We start from the raw sequence: 15,923 nt of genomic DNA on the forward strand, positions 1-15,923 counted from the left end.
CTGGGAAAAATCCACATTGCATGTCCGGACGGAGGTTGTGATGGATTATGAATAATACCCACTATATACACAAGGCACTCACAGAAAGATGGCAACTAGGTGTTCTTCATTACCATCATGGGCAGAGATGGTATCTAAAAGGTGGTTTAAACCATATCCCAGGGGAATGATTGAATAGCAGGAAGAATGTGCTGGTATTGATCATTGTTATATTGTAGAAGTGACTGAGAGAGCTTTTGAAATTGCTTTCTGAAAAATCTATAAAGATGATCTCTTAGTCACTGGTGAGGCTGCACGCTGAAGTGGAATGAACCAGGCCAGGAAAAGTCGCCAATGGACCTCTTGCAACTGTTGGTACCATCCTATTTTTATGTAGCACTGAGAGCGTTCTTTTCTCTTCTCCACTTTCTACTGTCTTCTCTTTCTCCTTTCTCTTTTTCTACTCTCCTTCATCCTACACTTCCCATCTTTTCCTTCCCTCCCCTTACATAGCTTGAGACTAGCCAAACGTATACCAGGTGCTAGAATGTTGCTGGTTACCTCTGTCCAGAGGTGAAGAAGAGGGAACAGTATTAAAGAGCACATGGTGAGAGACCTACTTTCAAATTACTCCTTAATTGCCAACCCAATCCTCTGGGTGAGGCAACCAGGGCAGTCCACTCAACAGGGTGGAATTAAAGGTGTTTCAAAACAGCATGACTTTCTTTAGGGTGTAAATAACAACCACTTTAAAAGTAAATGCATCTGCAAGGACATACCAATTAATTATTTCTCTGGGCATTAATTTGCCATTTCATACACACACAAAAAACAAAGCCCACATACTTGATTTTTCAAAATGCAAGTCTTACATTAATCTGTATTAATACAAAGTTAACTAGAGGTGAACTTTCTTCCATTGATATGAAAATACTTCACCAGGAAAACTGCAACCTTATATCAACTTCAATTTCCATGCCTGATATTTTTCTAATTAACTCCTAACTTCTCTTTCCACTGGGTAGCAACAAATGCTAAGCAGTTCCTCTATTTAAAGTATGTTTTGATATTGTATTTTCAATAATGAAACAAAATATGACTGAAAAATACATTGATGAAGAAGAAATAATTGTATGTGTAGGATGGGTCCCCCAAAGTAGCTAAAAACACCATGTCAGTTTTTCCTTTGTTTGTTAAGTTTTTATTGTATATTTGAAACTTGGGCTCGAAATTAAGGCTTGTGCATTAACAGTAAAAGACGAGGAAACTTGCCCATAAAGTTTTTATTGTTCCCATTGGAAATGAGTAAGAAGTTACATTATTATCTAGCCCTATTTGATAGATGAACTATAGAAGATAGGGACTTGGTGATTTATTAATATCATTTTTAATTAAATATGAGAGCCTCATACTCAACCTCTTCACTACTGTATCTCTGCTAACTTTGCCAGAAGAAATTTCTAGCCCTTTCCCTTCTGTGTTAGATTGCAAAACTGGCCATAAATTCTCCCTATCCCCGTTTGCCTGTCCATATGCAATGTGACTGCAGCTCTACTTATCCAAAGGTGGTTTTTTTTTCCCACCTCTTGAATGTGGGCTGGCCTTGCTACTTGCTTTGCCCAATGGGACATTAGCAAATGTGATGCTAGCAATTAGTTTGCAAAGTGTGTGAGCATGGAAGTTTGTTCTCCCTTGCTGCTCCTGGACCCTCAAGCCACCACATAGGAATGTTAACAAGCCTGAGCTGGCCTGCTAGATGGTGACACACACATGCCCAGTTGCTGTCATGGCAACAACCCCCAAAGACAGCCATCTAGCTGACTGGCAGCTGACTACAGGGGCCTCAGTGAGCCCAGCTGAGACCATCAGTACCATGCAGCTGAGTCCCGCCCAGGTGGCCAGCTCCCTGATTGGGGAGTAATGAAATGGCTCTGGTTTTATTTAAGCCTCCAAAGTTGGGGTGTTTTATTTCACAAAATAAGCTAACTTATGTACCATCTTTCTTTTTCTCCTTCATTCTTTCTCTTCCTCTCCATCTACCCATCATTCCCCCCACACCTCTTCCTTTCTTTTTTTCTTCTACAAGAACTACAAGTGGGGCCCATTTGAGGGCCCCACTGGGTATGAGACATTGGCCCAGGCCAGTTCTAATTGAAAGCCTGCCTCACTTTCTTCTAACTCACACCCTCTGAAGCCTGTGTAAGCAAACTCCATAGACCTTGCATGGTTTATGGTCCCCACTCAGAAAGTGATTCGGCAAGATGCTTCTAGGACCAGCAGGCCACAGTGCGGACTCTTTGCAGTTTGCAGCCCATCTCTGGGCATTAGCTGGTGATCATCTCCCTGGGAGAGTCATTTGTCACTGTGACCTGTTGAATGAACTGCTGAGGTATATTTTAGGCAAACCCTCTGCCCATTGCTCCTTGCCACCAGAGGGGAAGTACAATAAGGAAACAGACCTTTCAAGACAAATACTCAAGCATTCAGGGGTACATGCCTTCTCTTACATGGCTGTCCTGAGTACCCAGGCTACTTGAACAGAAATACATTTATAATTACAGGAAACAATCCACTTTGAGAGGTAAAATGCTTAGATTTCCGTTTGTTTACTACACGAATAAAAAAAATCAATAGGATCATCTTGCTAACGACACCAAATGGCTCAGTATAACTCAGAAGCTAGAAAGAAGGTCATTTATTAATATGCTTTTTTTCCTCTTCCACATTTAGAGTATAATTTATTTCCATTCTAATTTATTTTTCCCCCTGAATGATGTTTTTTTCAGACGTTAAAAATGCTTACTTTCACCTTGGTGTCCTGGCACCTGTTTGTGGTTACAACATTAATGTTTAGAAAGGTCAATATAGCTGTCGAGGTTGAATACATGCTCATTTTTTTTAATGATTTTTATATGGGACTATTGTTCTCCCTTAGAATTTTCTGAAGACATTTTCTTCTCTAGGTATGTGTGTGAATGTATTTTGAAACTGAACATCAAAATGCCAGGTGGGCAGGTATTTTAATGGCTTCCATCAACAAGTGTAAGTCAGAAGTATATCCTCGGGAACACATTTGTAAGATTTTTCTCAATTTCTCTAGGCAGTCTTCGGTCAGCGTCTTCCTATATTTCCCTATGTTCTAAAATTGTCTAGAACCTCCCTGATTAAAGATAATTACTTTTTCTCCCCTCATCTGTTCTTGATAGCAATAATGCCTTCCATTTGTGCAGTGATTTATGGGTGACAAGATGCTTTTGCATATATTATCCCACTTGATACACAAGTGTTTACATAGTAGTTGCCAGACATGTTCCTAGCCTCATGCAAGGTACTGGGGATAAGTCCTGCTCTAGGGAGCTTACAGTCTACTACTGGGGAAACAAAGATGGGATACAAAATTAACATCAAGAAACGCAAAACTGCCTGACCAGGTGGTGGCGCAGTGGATAGAGCATCGGACTGGGATGCAGAGGACCCAGGTTCCAGACCCCGGGGTCGCCAGCTTGAGTGCAGGCTCATCAGCTTGAGCACAGGGTCGCTGGTTTGAGTGTGGGATCATAAACATGACTCCATGGTCACTGGCTTGAGCCCAAAGGTCACTGGCTTGAAGCCCAAGGTCACTGGCTTTAGCAAGAGGTCACTTGCTCTGCTGTAGCTCCCAGGTTAAGGCAAATATGAGAAAGCAATCATGCCTGACCAGGCAGTGGACAGAGTGTCAGACTGGAATGCAGAGGACCCAGGTTCGAGACCCCGAGGTCGCCAGCTTGAGCATGGGCTCATCTGGTTTGAGCAAAAGCTCACCAGCTTGGACCCTAGGTCACTGGCTCGAGCAAGGGGTTACTGCGTCTGCTGAAGGCCCGCGGTCAAGGCACATACGAGAAAGCAATCAATGAACAACTAAGGTCTCACAACGAAGAACTGATGATTGATGCTTCTCATCTCTCTCTGTTCCTGTCTGTCTGTCCCTGTCTATCCCTCTCTCTGACTCTCTCTCTGTCCCTGTGAAAAAAAAAGAAAGAAAGAAAGAAAAAGAAACACAAAACTACAACTGTGATAAATGCCACCAAGAACAGCATGTGGACCTCTGGGTGAGAACAATGGAATTTAACCTAAGGGGTCAGGGAGGCTTCCTTATGGAAATAATGCTGAAACTCAAAGAATAAGTGGGGGGAATTAATCCAGGAAGGAGGTAGGGAACAACCATGCTGAGTAGAGGAAGCAGTATGTGCAAAGGCACTGTGGTAGGAGGTAGTCTTGCACATGTAAGGAACTGAAAAAAAGCCAGAGTGGGCAGGGCACAGAAGGGTTGGGGAAGCACTCTGAGAGATGAGGCTGGAGGAGCAAGTAAGGATCAGCTCACACTGGGGCTGGGTGGCCAGCGTGAGGATTTGCGTCTTATTCTGAAAGCAATGGAAAGTCACCAAAAGATTTTAAACAGAGGGTGATGTGTTCACATTTTGACAAGATTGTTCTGGCAGTTGAGTGGAAAATGGATTGGAGGGGGTAGAGTGGAAGTGGGGTTCCAGTTTAGGATTTCTGCTCTCTGTTCTCATGGTTCTAAAGGTCTGAGAAGTTCATTAAAATAAAAATCCAGCCTGACCAGGCGGTGACACAGTGAATAGAGCGTCGGACTGGGACACAGAGGACCCAGGTTTGAAACCCCAAAGTGACCAACTAGAGCGTGGGCTCATTGGGCTTGAGCATGGGCTCACCAACTTGAGCTCGGGGTCACTAGCTTGAGAGTGGGATCATAGACATGACCCCATGGTCACTGGTTTGAACCCAAGGTCGCTGGCTTGAGCAGGGGTTAACTCGCTCTGCTGTAGCCCCAGCCCCCCCCCCATCAAGGCACATATGAGAAAAGCAATCAATGAACAACTAAGGTGCCACAACGAAGAACTGATGCTTCTCATCTCTCTCCCTTCCTGTCTATCTGTCCCTCTCTCTGACTCTCTCTGTCTCTGTCAAAAAACAAACAACAAAAAAAAACCATCCAAAGTAAGAGATAATCAAGGAAAGGGAGACTATAGGTTTGTTTATGTCATGTTACACCCATGAAGATCTACTGAAACATAATAGGAATTACAGTCCTGAAAAGGAGGAGGATTCAAAATAAGGATTCTGCTTTTCTTTGTGGAAGGAAGGGAATAGAGCGCCATATTGTCATCTGTGGTCTTGGTTGTTAATTATCTCTTGGCCTCCATGGAACAAGCAGGGTCTCTAAATGAAAGTATTGCTACAAATTCTAAGACAAAAGGCCAGTGTGAAATTCCTCCTCCACCTCTCCAGAGACCTCCTGGACTAGAGCACGGCTTTATGCAAATCAGTTTCCCTTTATACCAGGAGTCAGCAAACTTTTTCTGTAAAGGGTCAGATAATACATATTTCCAGCTTTGAAGGCTGTCGGATCTCTGCTGCAACTCTTCAGCTCAGCCACTAGCAAGAAAACAGCTATAGAAAACATGTAAATGAATGGGTGTGACTGTGCGCCAGTGCAACTGTATTTACAGAAACAGAAGCTGGGCTGGGGAGGTTTGGTCTGTGATCAATAGTTTGTTCTGCTCTGTACCAGTGAGGAAGAGATTATAGTACATATCTGAGGTGAGAATCAGGTTGGAATGAGGATAATGGTCGTGGTGGCGGCATGATACAGACACATCTGAGAAGTATCTGGAAAAGAGAACTGGGACTTGTGTCTGGAGTGGAGATGAAGGGTTTCAGCTGAGGCAAGTGAGGCTCAGAGCTGTTCAGTGGCTGGGTGTGGTCTAGAACCCAGTTCATCTCGCTTCTCCACACCTGGCCCAGCACACTGGCCTATCGCAGCCACGGTCCTCGGCAGCCAGTCCACGGCTGTCCGTCCCAGTTCCTGCACGGTCCCAGCGGTTCACTTTTGCTAGGTTACAGGTATATGGATGCTTTCTCAAAATGCTTTTGGCCATGATAATTAACATTAAGTTTCCACAGTGTTAACATCAATTCCTAGCTTTTTTCCCCTTAAACCAGTCCCTGGGAGAGAACTTGAAACAGAGTCTGGCATCAACAACAATAAAAAAATGTATATATTAGACAGTCAAGGCTAATTTCAGAGGGGCACAGAATGAAACTGGAAGGGCAAGTAGAATTAATCAGAGAGAACAGCTTTAAAGAAGATGAGCTCTGAGCCAAGTGCCTGGAGAGGATGAGGAGGGTCCAAGGCAGGGGGAGGAAGGGCAAGCCTCAATGTGAGGACAAGCACCAGCTGCCAGGGCAGGTGCTCGGACTGGTGTGGGAAGAGCGGAAACCAGTGAGCCGCAAGTGGGGGTGCAGGGGCCCTTCTGTTCTGCTTTTGCCTTCCAGCCTTGTCCCCTGCTCCCCAGATTCTTAAAATTCTGTCCTTGTACCTGTCCTCAGGGACTACACAAACCATCCTGAGCCGTGCTCTAGTCCAGGAGGTCTCTGGAGAGGTGGAGGAGGAATTTCACACTGGCCTTTTGTCTTAGAATTTGTAGCAATATTTTCATTTAGAGACCCTGCTTGTTCCATGGAGGCCAAGAGATAATTAACAACCAAGACCACAGATGACAATATGGCGCTCTATTCCCTTCCTTCCACAAAGAAAAGCAGATTCAAGAAGAATATAAATTAGTGGAGATCAAAACTGAGGAGGAGAACTAGAAAAACAAATAACCCGGTCCTATGGCCTTCAAACCACAAATATGGCTCTTTGGTGTCCAGATAGAACATGGAATTATGTCCCATTCTGAACTCTCATTTACAAAGAGGAAAAACTGTAACAACCCTTTGAGGGGACAACGTTTTCCCTGCAATTAGTCCTTCACCGAATCTGCTCAGGGGTTGGCCATGCTCATAGCTCTACCTCTCCGTTCCCAGCCTCTCTTGAACTAATTTCAATCAGGCTGTCTCCCATGACTTTCCCTTCAGCAAACCCAGCAGTCACTTCTCAGTCCTCTACTTCTCTCAGCAGCCTCAGGTCGTTAATCACATTATCTGCAGGAAGTTGTGGCTTCTACTTAAGACTCTTTTCTAAATGGAGGCCAGTCCAGTTTGCACAGGGAAAGGATAAAGAGATATGTTCTGGGAAGGGAAAAAAAACATCTCCGGTCTACTCCTACATATTGACCAATGGTGTTAGAGTCATAAGAACACTGTTCTGAGGACACAAAAATAGGAGTGACTGATTCTGTCTTTTGTGTGTTTGGGAGATAGAGGACATAGAAACATGTTCTATATCAGAGGGACTGAAGGACGTGATGGTCACCTAGAAAGCCTGTTAAAGCTTATTAGGGTAGGTAGGAGTCCTCTCCTATTCTGAAAGTTCTTCATTTTTAACAGATATCTAAAAGACCACCTCTCAAGGCTTATTTCTTGCTAAGGCATTGTAACCCATTTAAAGAATACAATTTCAGTTATTGTGGTCATTAACATGAGTTTAACTTAATTGATCAGGCCAGCTTCAATGGTGAGGAGGGAGGCTGCAGGCATGAGTGACTGAAGGGAGCCCAATGGAGTTAGGCCTGGGTAACCGGGAGCATTGAGATGGCATCCTGCTGTTAGCTCGAGAAGGCAAAGGGGGAGAAGTGGGGAAGAGACTGCCAAGGAGGAGCTTTGCCTACATTTAGGTCTGCTTCACTGATCCTTATAAACCAGAAGGCGGTGCCATTCCGGCAGCTCTCTTACATCCAGGAAAACCTCGCAGATGCTGACTGGCCTTCTCATTTTATTTTTTCCCTCCCTCATCAGGATGTTTTCTTAAAACATCAACAATGCCTTCTTTTGCTTACGTTGTTGCCTTCAAATGACTACTTGGCTCGACCGGAAGTGGAGTTATTTTTGCAGACTGGATGGTGTGAGGTAGGGTGGGGAAAGCCTCCGATGGTGGAAACTCCTCTCTCACTGGGGAACTTGGCTGGAGCACCAAGCCTTGGACTCACCAGAGCAGGGCCATCCATTTTCTTTTTTTAGAATTATCTTCTTTGGCCCGCCCAGTGCTGAGACTTGTCAGTATGTTTTTCCAGGATACCTGGCAAACAACAACTTGACAGGTTCAATGGTTTTCATTGACAGCCCCAAAGGAGTCCTCTGAAGACTGCAAAACTGGACACACAAACAGTCCATAAAAGTCGTACCTCCCACAAGTGTCTGGACTCTGCCTTTTCCCAGATGACTCGCTCCAGCACTGATGCAGCATGGGTGGCTTCGCAGTATTTCTTTTTAATGATTTTTCCAAAACTGAGGTGTTCCAACTGGTGTGGGAGTATTATTTTTTTCCCCTTGCAGTAAGAGAGCAACTCCCCGGATATTTTGGGAAAATCACACCATACGAGTGAAATAACTCCCAAAGCTGATCACTTGCCACTAGACCCCAAAGTCTCCATGAACCATGAGGTGCACTGGGCCTGCCTTGCGCAGGGACTATAACTCACTTTCATACACCACAGGGAAAGTAGTGTGATATTATGTGCACACCAGTTAGTTTGACCTTAAACTCCGAGCACTCAGCAAACTTGAAAGCAGAAAATGCCACTCTCCAAGGGCAGCTTCTACAAGTTCTTCTGCCACCCAGACCTGGACCAACAATCCACATTTGCTAGTCAGCACAGGTAATGCAAAGAACATCCTACTCGTGAGACTAATGACTCAACTAGAATGATGGGTAGAATGCTGAGGAAAATAGGACCTTATTTCTTTCATCCGAAGTATAATCATCACATAGGTTAGTCTCAGAGATGGATGAAAATTTTATAGTAAAGTACAGGTTGAGTATAAAACAGAATATTTTAGTTGGTCTTCTGGCTTCTCACTGGAAAGGGCTAGTTGAAAGAAAACATCAAAATGGGAAAGTCAGGTTATACATAGTGGAGTTCCTCAGAAAGGAATATTCAGTAACTTCCTAACTCCTTGTGAATTGTCTATAAATATTAACCATGGGAAAGAAAGGTTGCTGTGCCCACTCATGAAGCAAATGGCAGAGTGTTTTAGGGGCACAAGTCCCTGCTTTTGAATTCTGGCTTTGCCACTTGCTGTCCCTAAATCCTTGCAAGTAACTCAGTCTCTTTGTGTGCCTCATCTTCTTCATCTGTAAAATGGGGATAATATTAATAGTGTCCACCTCCCAATTATTGGGACACATAAATATGTCAATACATATCATATTCCTGAAACAATTCTTGGCACATAGTAAGTGCGCAATAAATAGTAATTATCAGTATTATAGTTAGAAATATAGATTGAAAAATTGCATTTAATATAAAAATGATTCTGCCTAAATAAAGATATAGTGTGCTCATGCAAGGAAAAAGATGAACAAATGTACAATATCTCCAAATTTCTGCTCTTAAAACTCACATTCCAGACATATTATAAAGTGCCTTTAGTTAGTCTATAGTAATAATACCAAATCATTGACAAAATTGTCAAAGCATTTTCACATATAGGATATTGCAGAGAAAAGGGAGGTGTAGCAAGGCAGCAAGATGTTTTTACTGACTCATGATAAGAATGACCAAGATTTAATTTTAGCCTATCACAAATCACAGAGGAAGCCTGACCAGGTGGTGGCGCAGTGGATAGAGCATCGGACTGGGATGCGGAAGGACCCAGGTTCGAGACCCCGAGGTCCGAGGTCGCCAGCTTGAGCGCGGGCTCATCTGGCTTGAGCAAAGAGCTCATCAGCTTAGACCCAAGGTCGCTGACTCCAGCAGGGGGTTACTCGGTCTGCTGAAGGCCTGCGGTCAAGGCACATGTGAGAAAGCAATCAATGAACAACTAAGAAGTCACAACGCGCAACGAGAGAAACTGATGATTGATGCTTCTTATCTCTCTCCGTTCCTGTCTGTCTGTCCCTGTCTATCTCTGCCTCTGTAAAAAAAAAAAAAAAAAGTCTTAAAAACGCAGAGGAAGTAGTTACAGATATTTAATGCCTCTCTACCTCAAGATTCCTTACTCATAAAATGGGAACAATCATATATGTATATCCTAAAATTCTTATGAAGGAATAGTGAATAAGTATAAGAAAAGTACTCAGAATAGAGTTTGGCTCATAGTACATGCAAAAAAAATAATATTAGCTATTAGTGTTATCACCATCATTAACTGCTCAGGTATATCAGGTGCTCTGCTATTCGCTTCACATGTCTGGGCTGTGGGTGAAATTGATGTGCTTCTCCACAAGAGACTGTGTAGGTGGTAGGCCCACAGCCCTTACTGTACCTTTACCTCCCTGGACATCACCCCTTACCCAGCCCCTCTTCTGTCTCCATTCCTTGTGCTCTTCTCCTCATTCCAGCCCTACCACAAATGCTTCCCAAAATGTAGCTAATATCTACTCTTGATTCCCGAGTGTGACAGTCCTAATGAGTTTCCTGTCTCAAAAGGCATTTGCACTTTAAACCAACTAGATGGTTGAATCAATGACTTTGTCATTTGTTGAAGAAATTTGAGACCCAAGGGAGAAAATGAAGATGATGTTTGAGAGGCCAGCGCTCCCCTTTAGGGGTTCTTTCTCTCAGAGCCAAGGACCTTGCTCACGGGTCATCCCCACCTTGGCCCCACTGCATACACGTTGAATGTGCCTGCCATGCTCGGGCGCCTTCCCATTGAACAAATATTTAATGAGTAAATACCACGTGTTAGGCACTACGTGAGGGGTTAGGAACACACTGGTGAGCCAGACAGATATAACTGTGCCCTTCTGGAATGTACATGCCAGTGGGCACTCAAATAAAAATGTAAATGGACAAACATGAAACAACTGCATGTTTTAAAAGAGGGCTGGAAAGCAAATACATAATAAGCTGAATTATATTCTTCAATGAGACAATGACACACAAAAAAATGTGCAACTTGCTCTATATTATAAAGAAAGTCAGCAAATAGGAAGTCTGTCACTACATGATCATGCCTATTAAGACATTCATGTTGGCAGGAGTCAGGCTAACGCTTTGCAAACACACCAGGAAACCTTAACTCCAAGTGGGGTAACATTCCTTTTCACTGAGCTGCTCTGCCACAATTTTTCTTTACTTCTAGAGATGGGACTAGGCTGGACCAGTTGCAGTTGAAAATATTGAAGAGAAAAGTTTATCTTAAAAGAATCGAATTGGAAAACTTTCAGAATAGAGTAAGCTTTCATTTCCTTATAAGCTGTTTAGCTAAACTTACAGGATTGAACTAGAAAATGCATTCCTCCTAGAGCTTGTGTAAAATTGCTTTCTTAGTACACCTCAAAACGCCAACTCTGCAGGCAGGGGAGGGCTATGAGTGGGCTAGATTTATTTCATTGTGGTTTTCTGTGACTTCTCCAATGTTAACGATAAAAATACAGCATTCTGAAAACCAGAAAAAGAAATCTTGCAGGCATAGTGAATTTTGTGGCTTTTTATCTATCCAAGTAACATCAAAACAAAAGTATACTAAAAACATTATTAGCTACTCATAGAATCTGTGTTATTAGTAATAAGTATTAACTACAAAACTAAAGCAAAGAAGTAGATATAAAGTGTGTGTGGGAGGGGGTGGCGATTTTTGAGAGGTGGCCGGTGTAACAAGAGGACATCTGATCAGGGAGTGAGCAGGAGACTCGCTGAGGGATAAGCACTGCAGGCAGAAGACACTGCGCCCTGGAAGAAGAACCCTCGATAGCCGGTTTACCCAGACATGCAGAATTGCTGCAGAAGGAATCAGTCGGCACTGAATGAAACCAAGCAACAAGTCAGAAGAAAATTAAGTGACAGGTTGGCATGACATTGAGATAAGAAGTGACAGCCAAGGTCTAGTAAATACAGGCTATTGTCAGGCAGGATTCTAAGTGTTTTATTTGTACTAACTCAATCCCTTCAATAATGCTAGCTAGGGCACATATTTAATTTAATGTCCAGACTGGAGTACCTGAAAGTTAAATGAGGCATTATTAATACAGAGAAAACAAGCATAAATCAGGGCTACTTCAGGCAAACTGGGATATATCACCACCCTACCCAGAAGACATACTATTATATTGCTTTATAGGAAAGGAAACTGAGGCATAGCACAGAGCGGTTAATAACTTGCCTGAGATCACAGAGGTAAGTGGCAGAGCAAAGACTTGAACTCGGCCAAGCTTCAGAGCCCACACTCTTGATGCACCATTACCTATACAGTATTACCTTTCTGTGTTTCATATGCTAGGAAGCTCCTGATGCTAAAAACCTAGGTTATATTTAGCATCAGGACTAGGAGATTAGGCTGGGGAAAAAATCAGTTTCTAGAGTTAAACACTAGGTCAGCAGCCCTGGACAACCTCTCTAAGGCTTGGTTCAGTCACCCGTGAGATAAAGCAGCTGAGATGGAACTTACAACACCACGGCAACACTCAGATGAGGCAGTGTTTGTGAAAATGCTTTGTAAGCTGCAAAATACAACATGAATATTAATTCTATAAACAGTTGTATATAAAAATAGGCATTTTCTCTTCACAGAGCCAAAAAATAATATTTTCTGGAAAAGGCCAAATAGTAAATATTTTAGGCTGTGCAGACTATGTGGTCTCTATCACAACAATTCAACTCCTCTGTTGTAGCACGATAGCAGTCACTGGCAATCTGTAAATGAATGAGTGTGGCTGTGAGCCAAAAAGTCTTTATTTATAGAAACAGGTGGAAGGCCACAAGGCAATAGTTAGCCAACCACTGACCTAGAGAAATACTATTTAAAATTGCAGTCTCTCGATGCTCTCTGTGTCTCTTTTCAGGTTCATTTTCCTCTACAGATAGCACTAATCACCTTCTAACATATTATATATTTTACTTATTATTTGCTTCCCCTACTAGAAAATAAGCTTTGTCTATTTGTTTCACTGTTGATTACCTAGTGCCTAGAAGAGTGCCTGGCACAGCCCTGGCCTGTTGGCTCAGTGGTAGAGCGTCGGCCTGGCGTGCAGAAGTCCCGGGTTCGATTCCTGGCCAGGGCACACAGGAGAAGCGCCCATCTGCTTCTCCACCCCTCCCCCACCCCTTCCTCTCTGTCTCTCTCTTCCCCTCCCGCAGCCAAGGCTCCACTGGAGCAAAGATGGCCCGGGCGCTGGGGATGGCTCCTCGACCTCTGCCCCAGGCGCTGAAGTGGCTCTGGTCACAACGGAGCGACCCCCCCGGAGGGGTGGAGCATCGCCCACTGGTGGGCAGAGCGTCGCCCCCTGGTGGGCATGCCCGGTGGATCCCGGTCGGGCACATGCTGGAGTCTGTCTGACTGTCTCTCCCCATTTCCGGCTTCAGAAAAATACAGAAAAAAAAAAAAGAGTGCCTGGCACATAGGTAGGAACTTTATAAATATTTGTCTAAAGAATGCATGGATGAATGAATAAAAAAACTTTGAAGGAGTTGGACATACCATCGGAAAAGAAGGACAAATCCATGCAAGTGAAAAGAAAAAGAAACCAGAAAGGAAATGATATCTGAAAATGTGGGGGCAGAAAAACCCTGCAAATGAACTCAAATTCAGCATTGCGATTCCTTGCCGGCAAAGGGAAAAAGATTATTATTATTAATTTTTTTAGAGGGAAAGAGAGGGAGGGAGGGAGGAAGGGAGAGAGGGAGGGAGAGACAGGAAGGAAAAAAGACAAGAAGCATCAATTCATAGTTGTGGCCCCTTAGATATTAATTGATTGCTTCTCATACGTGCCTTGACTACGAGCTCAAGCCGAGCCAGTGACCCCTTTCTCAAGCCAGCGACCATGGGATCATTTTGATGATCCCACGCTCAAGCTGGTGACCCCGTGCTCAAGCTGGCAAATCTATAGATACAGAAAGTAGATTAGAGTTTGCCAGAAGCTGGGGTGGGGGAAGAGAGAGGCATAGGCAGTGACTGTTAAGGAGTGCAGGGCTTCTCTCTGGGGTGATGAAAATGTTCTGGAATTAGTAGTGATGGGTATACAACCCTATGAATATACTAAGAACCACTGAATTGTACACACTAACTAGGTGAATTTTATGATATGTGAATTATTCCTCAAGCAAAGAAAAGGGGATACGAACAAATTTTTTTAAAAACGGTCTTGTGGAATTGGGCACCTGAAACCTGTATAATTATGTTAACCAATGTCATACCAATAAATTTAATTTAAAAACATTTGACTGCAGCCCTGGCTGGTTTGCTCAGTGGTAGAGCATTGGCCTGGCGTGCAGGAGTCCCGGGTTCGATTCCCGGCCAGGGCACACGGGAGAAGCACCCATCTGCTTCTCCACCCCTCCCCCTCTCCTTCCTCTCTGTCTCTCTCTTCCCCTCCCGCAGCCGAGGCTCCATTGCAGCAAAGTTGGCCCGGGCGCTAAGGATGGCTCTGTGCCCTCTGCCTCAGGTGCTAGAATGGCTCTGGTTGCAACAGAGCGACGCCCCAGATGGGCAGAGCATCTCCCCCTGGTGGGCGTGCCGGGTGGATCCTGGTCAGGCGCATGTGGGAGTCTGTCTGACTGCCTCCCCGTTTCCAACTTCAGAAAAATACAAAAAAATACAAAATAAAAAAAAAATAAAAACATTTGACTGCTATCAACTGACTAGCTTTGTGAGCTGTGGGCAAGGCAGTTAACCTACTTCCCATTTTTGTTGGTGAGATACAAATGAAATATCTATGTGTAAATAATTTTGGAAAAAAATGTATAATTCAAAAAATTCAGGGAAATTTTACTCAAAATCTTTATGAGATTCTTCATGGAATGTTATGGTAACCCTAAGGTACCCATGTAAAAGCAAGTGGCCAAGATAATTTGACGAAAAACAAGAACTGAAGCATTGACCTACCAGCACCAAGGCTCATTAGAAAGCTATAGCAATCAAGTATAGTATTCACTCAGGGTTAGAAAAATATGCTAGGAAGCCAAATTTGAATGAGCCTGTAATCAGAGTCACCCTTAATGGGCACATGTAGCAAAGGAGATGGCAGGGTAGATGCAGTTTAGGAGGGCAAGAATCAACTCTTTAACAAATGATGCCGGACAACTGGTTTTCCACATGGAAAAAACAATCTCTACACAGATTCCTCCCTCAATTCCAATTAGACTAAAATGATTTCAAAAGCCAACATTTAAAACTTTTAGAAGAAAATATAGAATATCTTGATATCTTTGAATAGGAACACAAAAGGTACAAAACATAAAAGAGAAAAAGAAGAAATTTGACTACATTAAAAGTAAGAACTTTATCAGAAAACACCATAAAAAGTGAAAAAAAGCACACAAACTGGGAGACTATGTAGAACATATATCACAAAAAATTAGTATCGAGAATATATAAAGAACATCTAGAAATCAATTTTAAATGCAGACAAGCTGATAGAAAAAAGGGCAAAACAAAACAAAGAAAAACCTCGAACTAGAATGTCACAGATACATTTTATTTATTTATTTATTTATTTATTTATTTATTTATTTATTTATTTATTTTTTAATTCAGTGAGAGGAGAGGAGGCAGAGAGACAGACTCCCACGTGTGCCCTGACCAGGATCTACCCAGCATGCCCACTAGGGGGAAATGCTCTGCCCATCTGAAGCCATGTTTGCAACCGAGCTCTTCTTAGTGCCTGAAGTGGAAGTCATGGAGCCATTCTCAAAGCCTCGGGGCCAACTCGTCCAATCAAGCCATGGCTGCAGGAGGGGAAGAGAGAGAGAGAGAGAGAGAGAGAGAGAGAGAGAGAAGGGGAGGGGTAGAGAAGCAGCAGATGGACTCATCTCCTATGTACCTTGACCAGGAACTGAACCCAGGACATCTACACACTGGACTGATGCTCTACCACTGAGCCAACTGGCCAGGGCCACAAAGATGAAATTTAAATAGCCAACGAACACTGGAACTCAGAAATGCAAATAAGAACTAAAAGAGATATAATATTATACCAATTATCTTATTTATATTAAAAAATCTGACTATGCCAAGTGTTGGCAAGGATGCTGAGCAACAGGAAGAGTCTTACACTTGCTTAG

The sequence above is a fragment of the Saccopteryx leptura genome, chromosome X (assembly GCF_036850995.1).
Source record: "Saccopteryx leptura isolate mSacLep1 chromosome X, mSacLep1_pri_phased_curated, whole genome shotgun sequence".
Classification (NCBI taxonomy): Eukaryota; Metazoa; Chordata; class Mammalia; order Chiroptera; family Emballonuridae; genus Saccopteryx; species Saccopteryx leptura.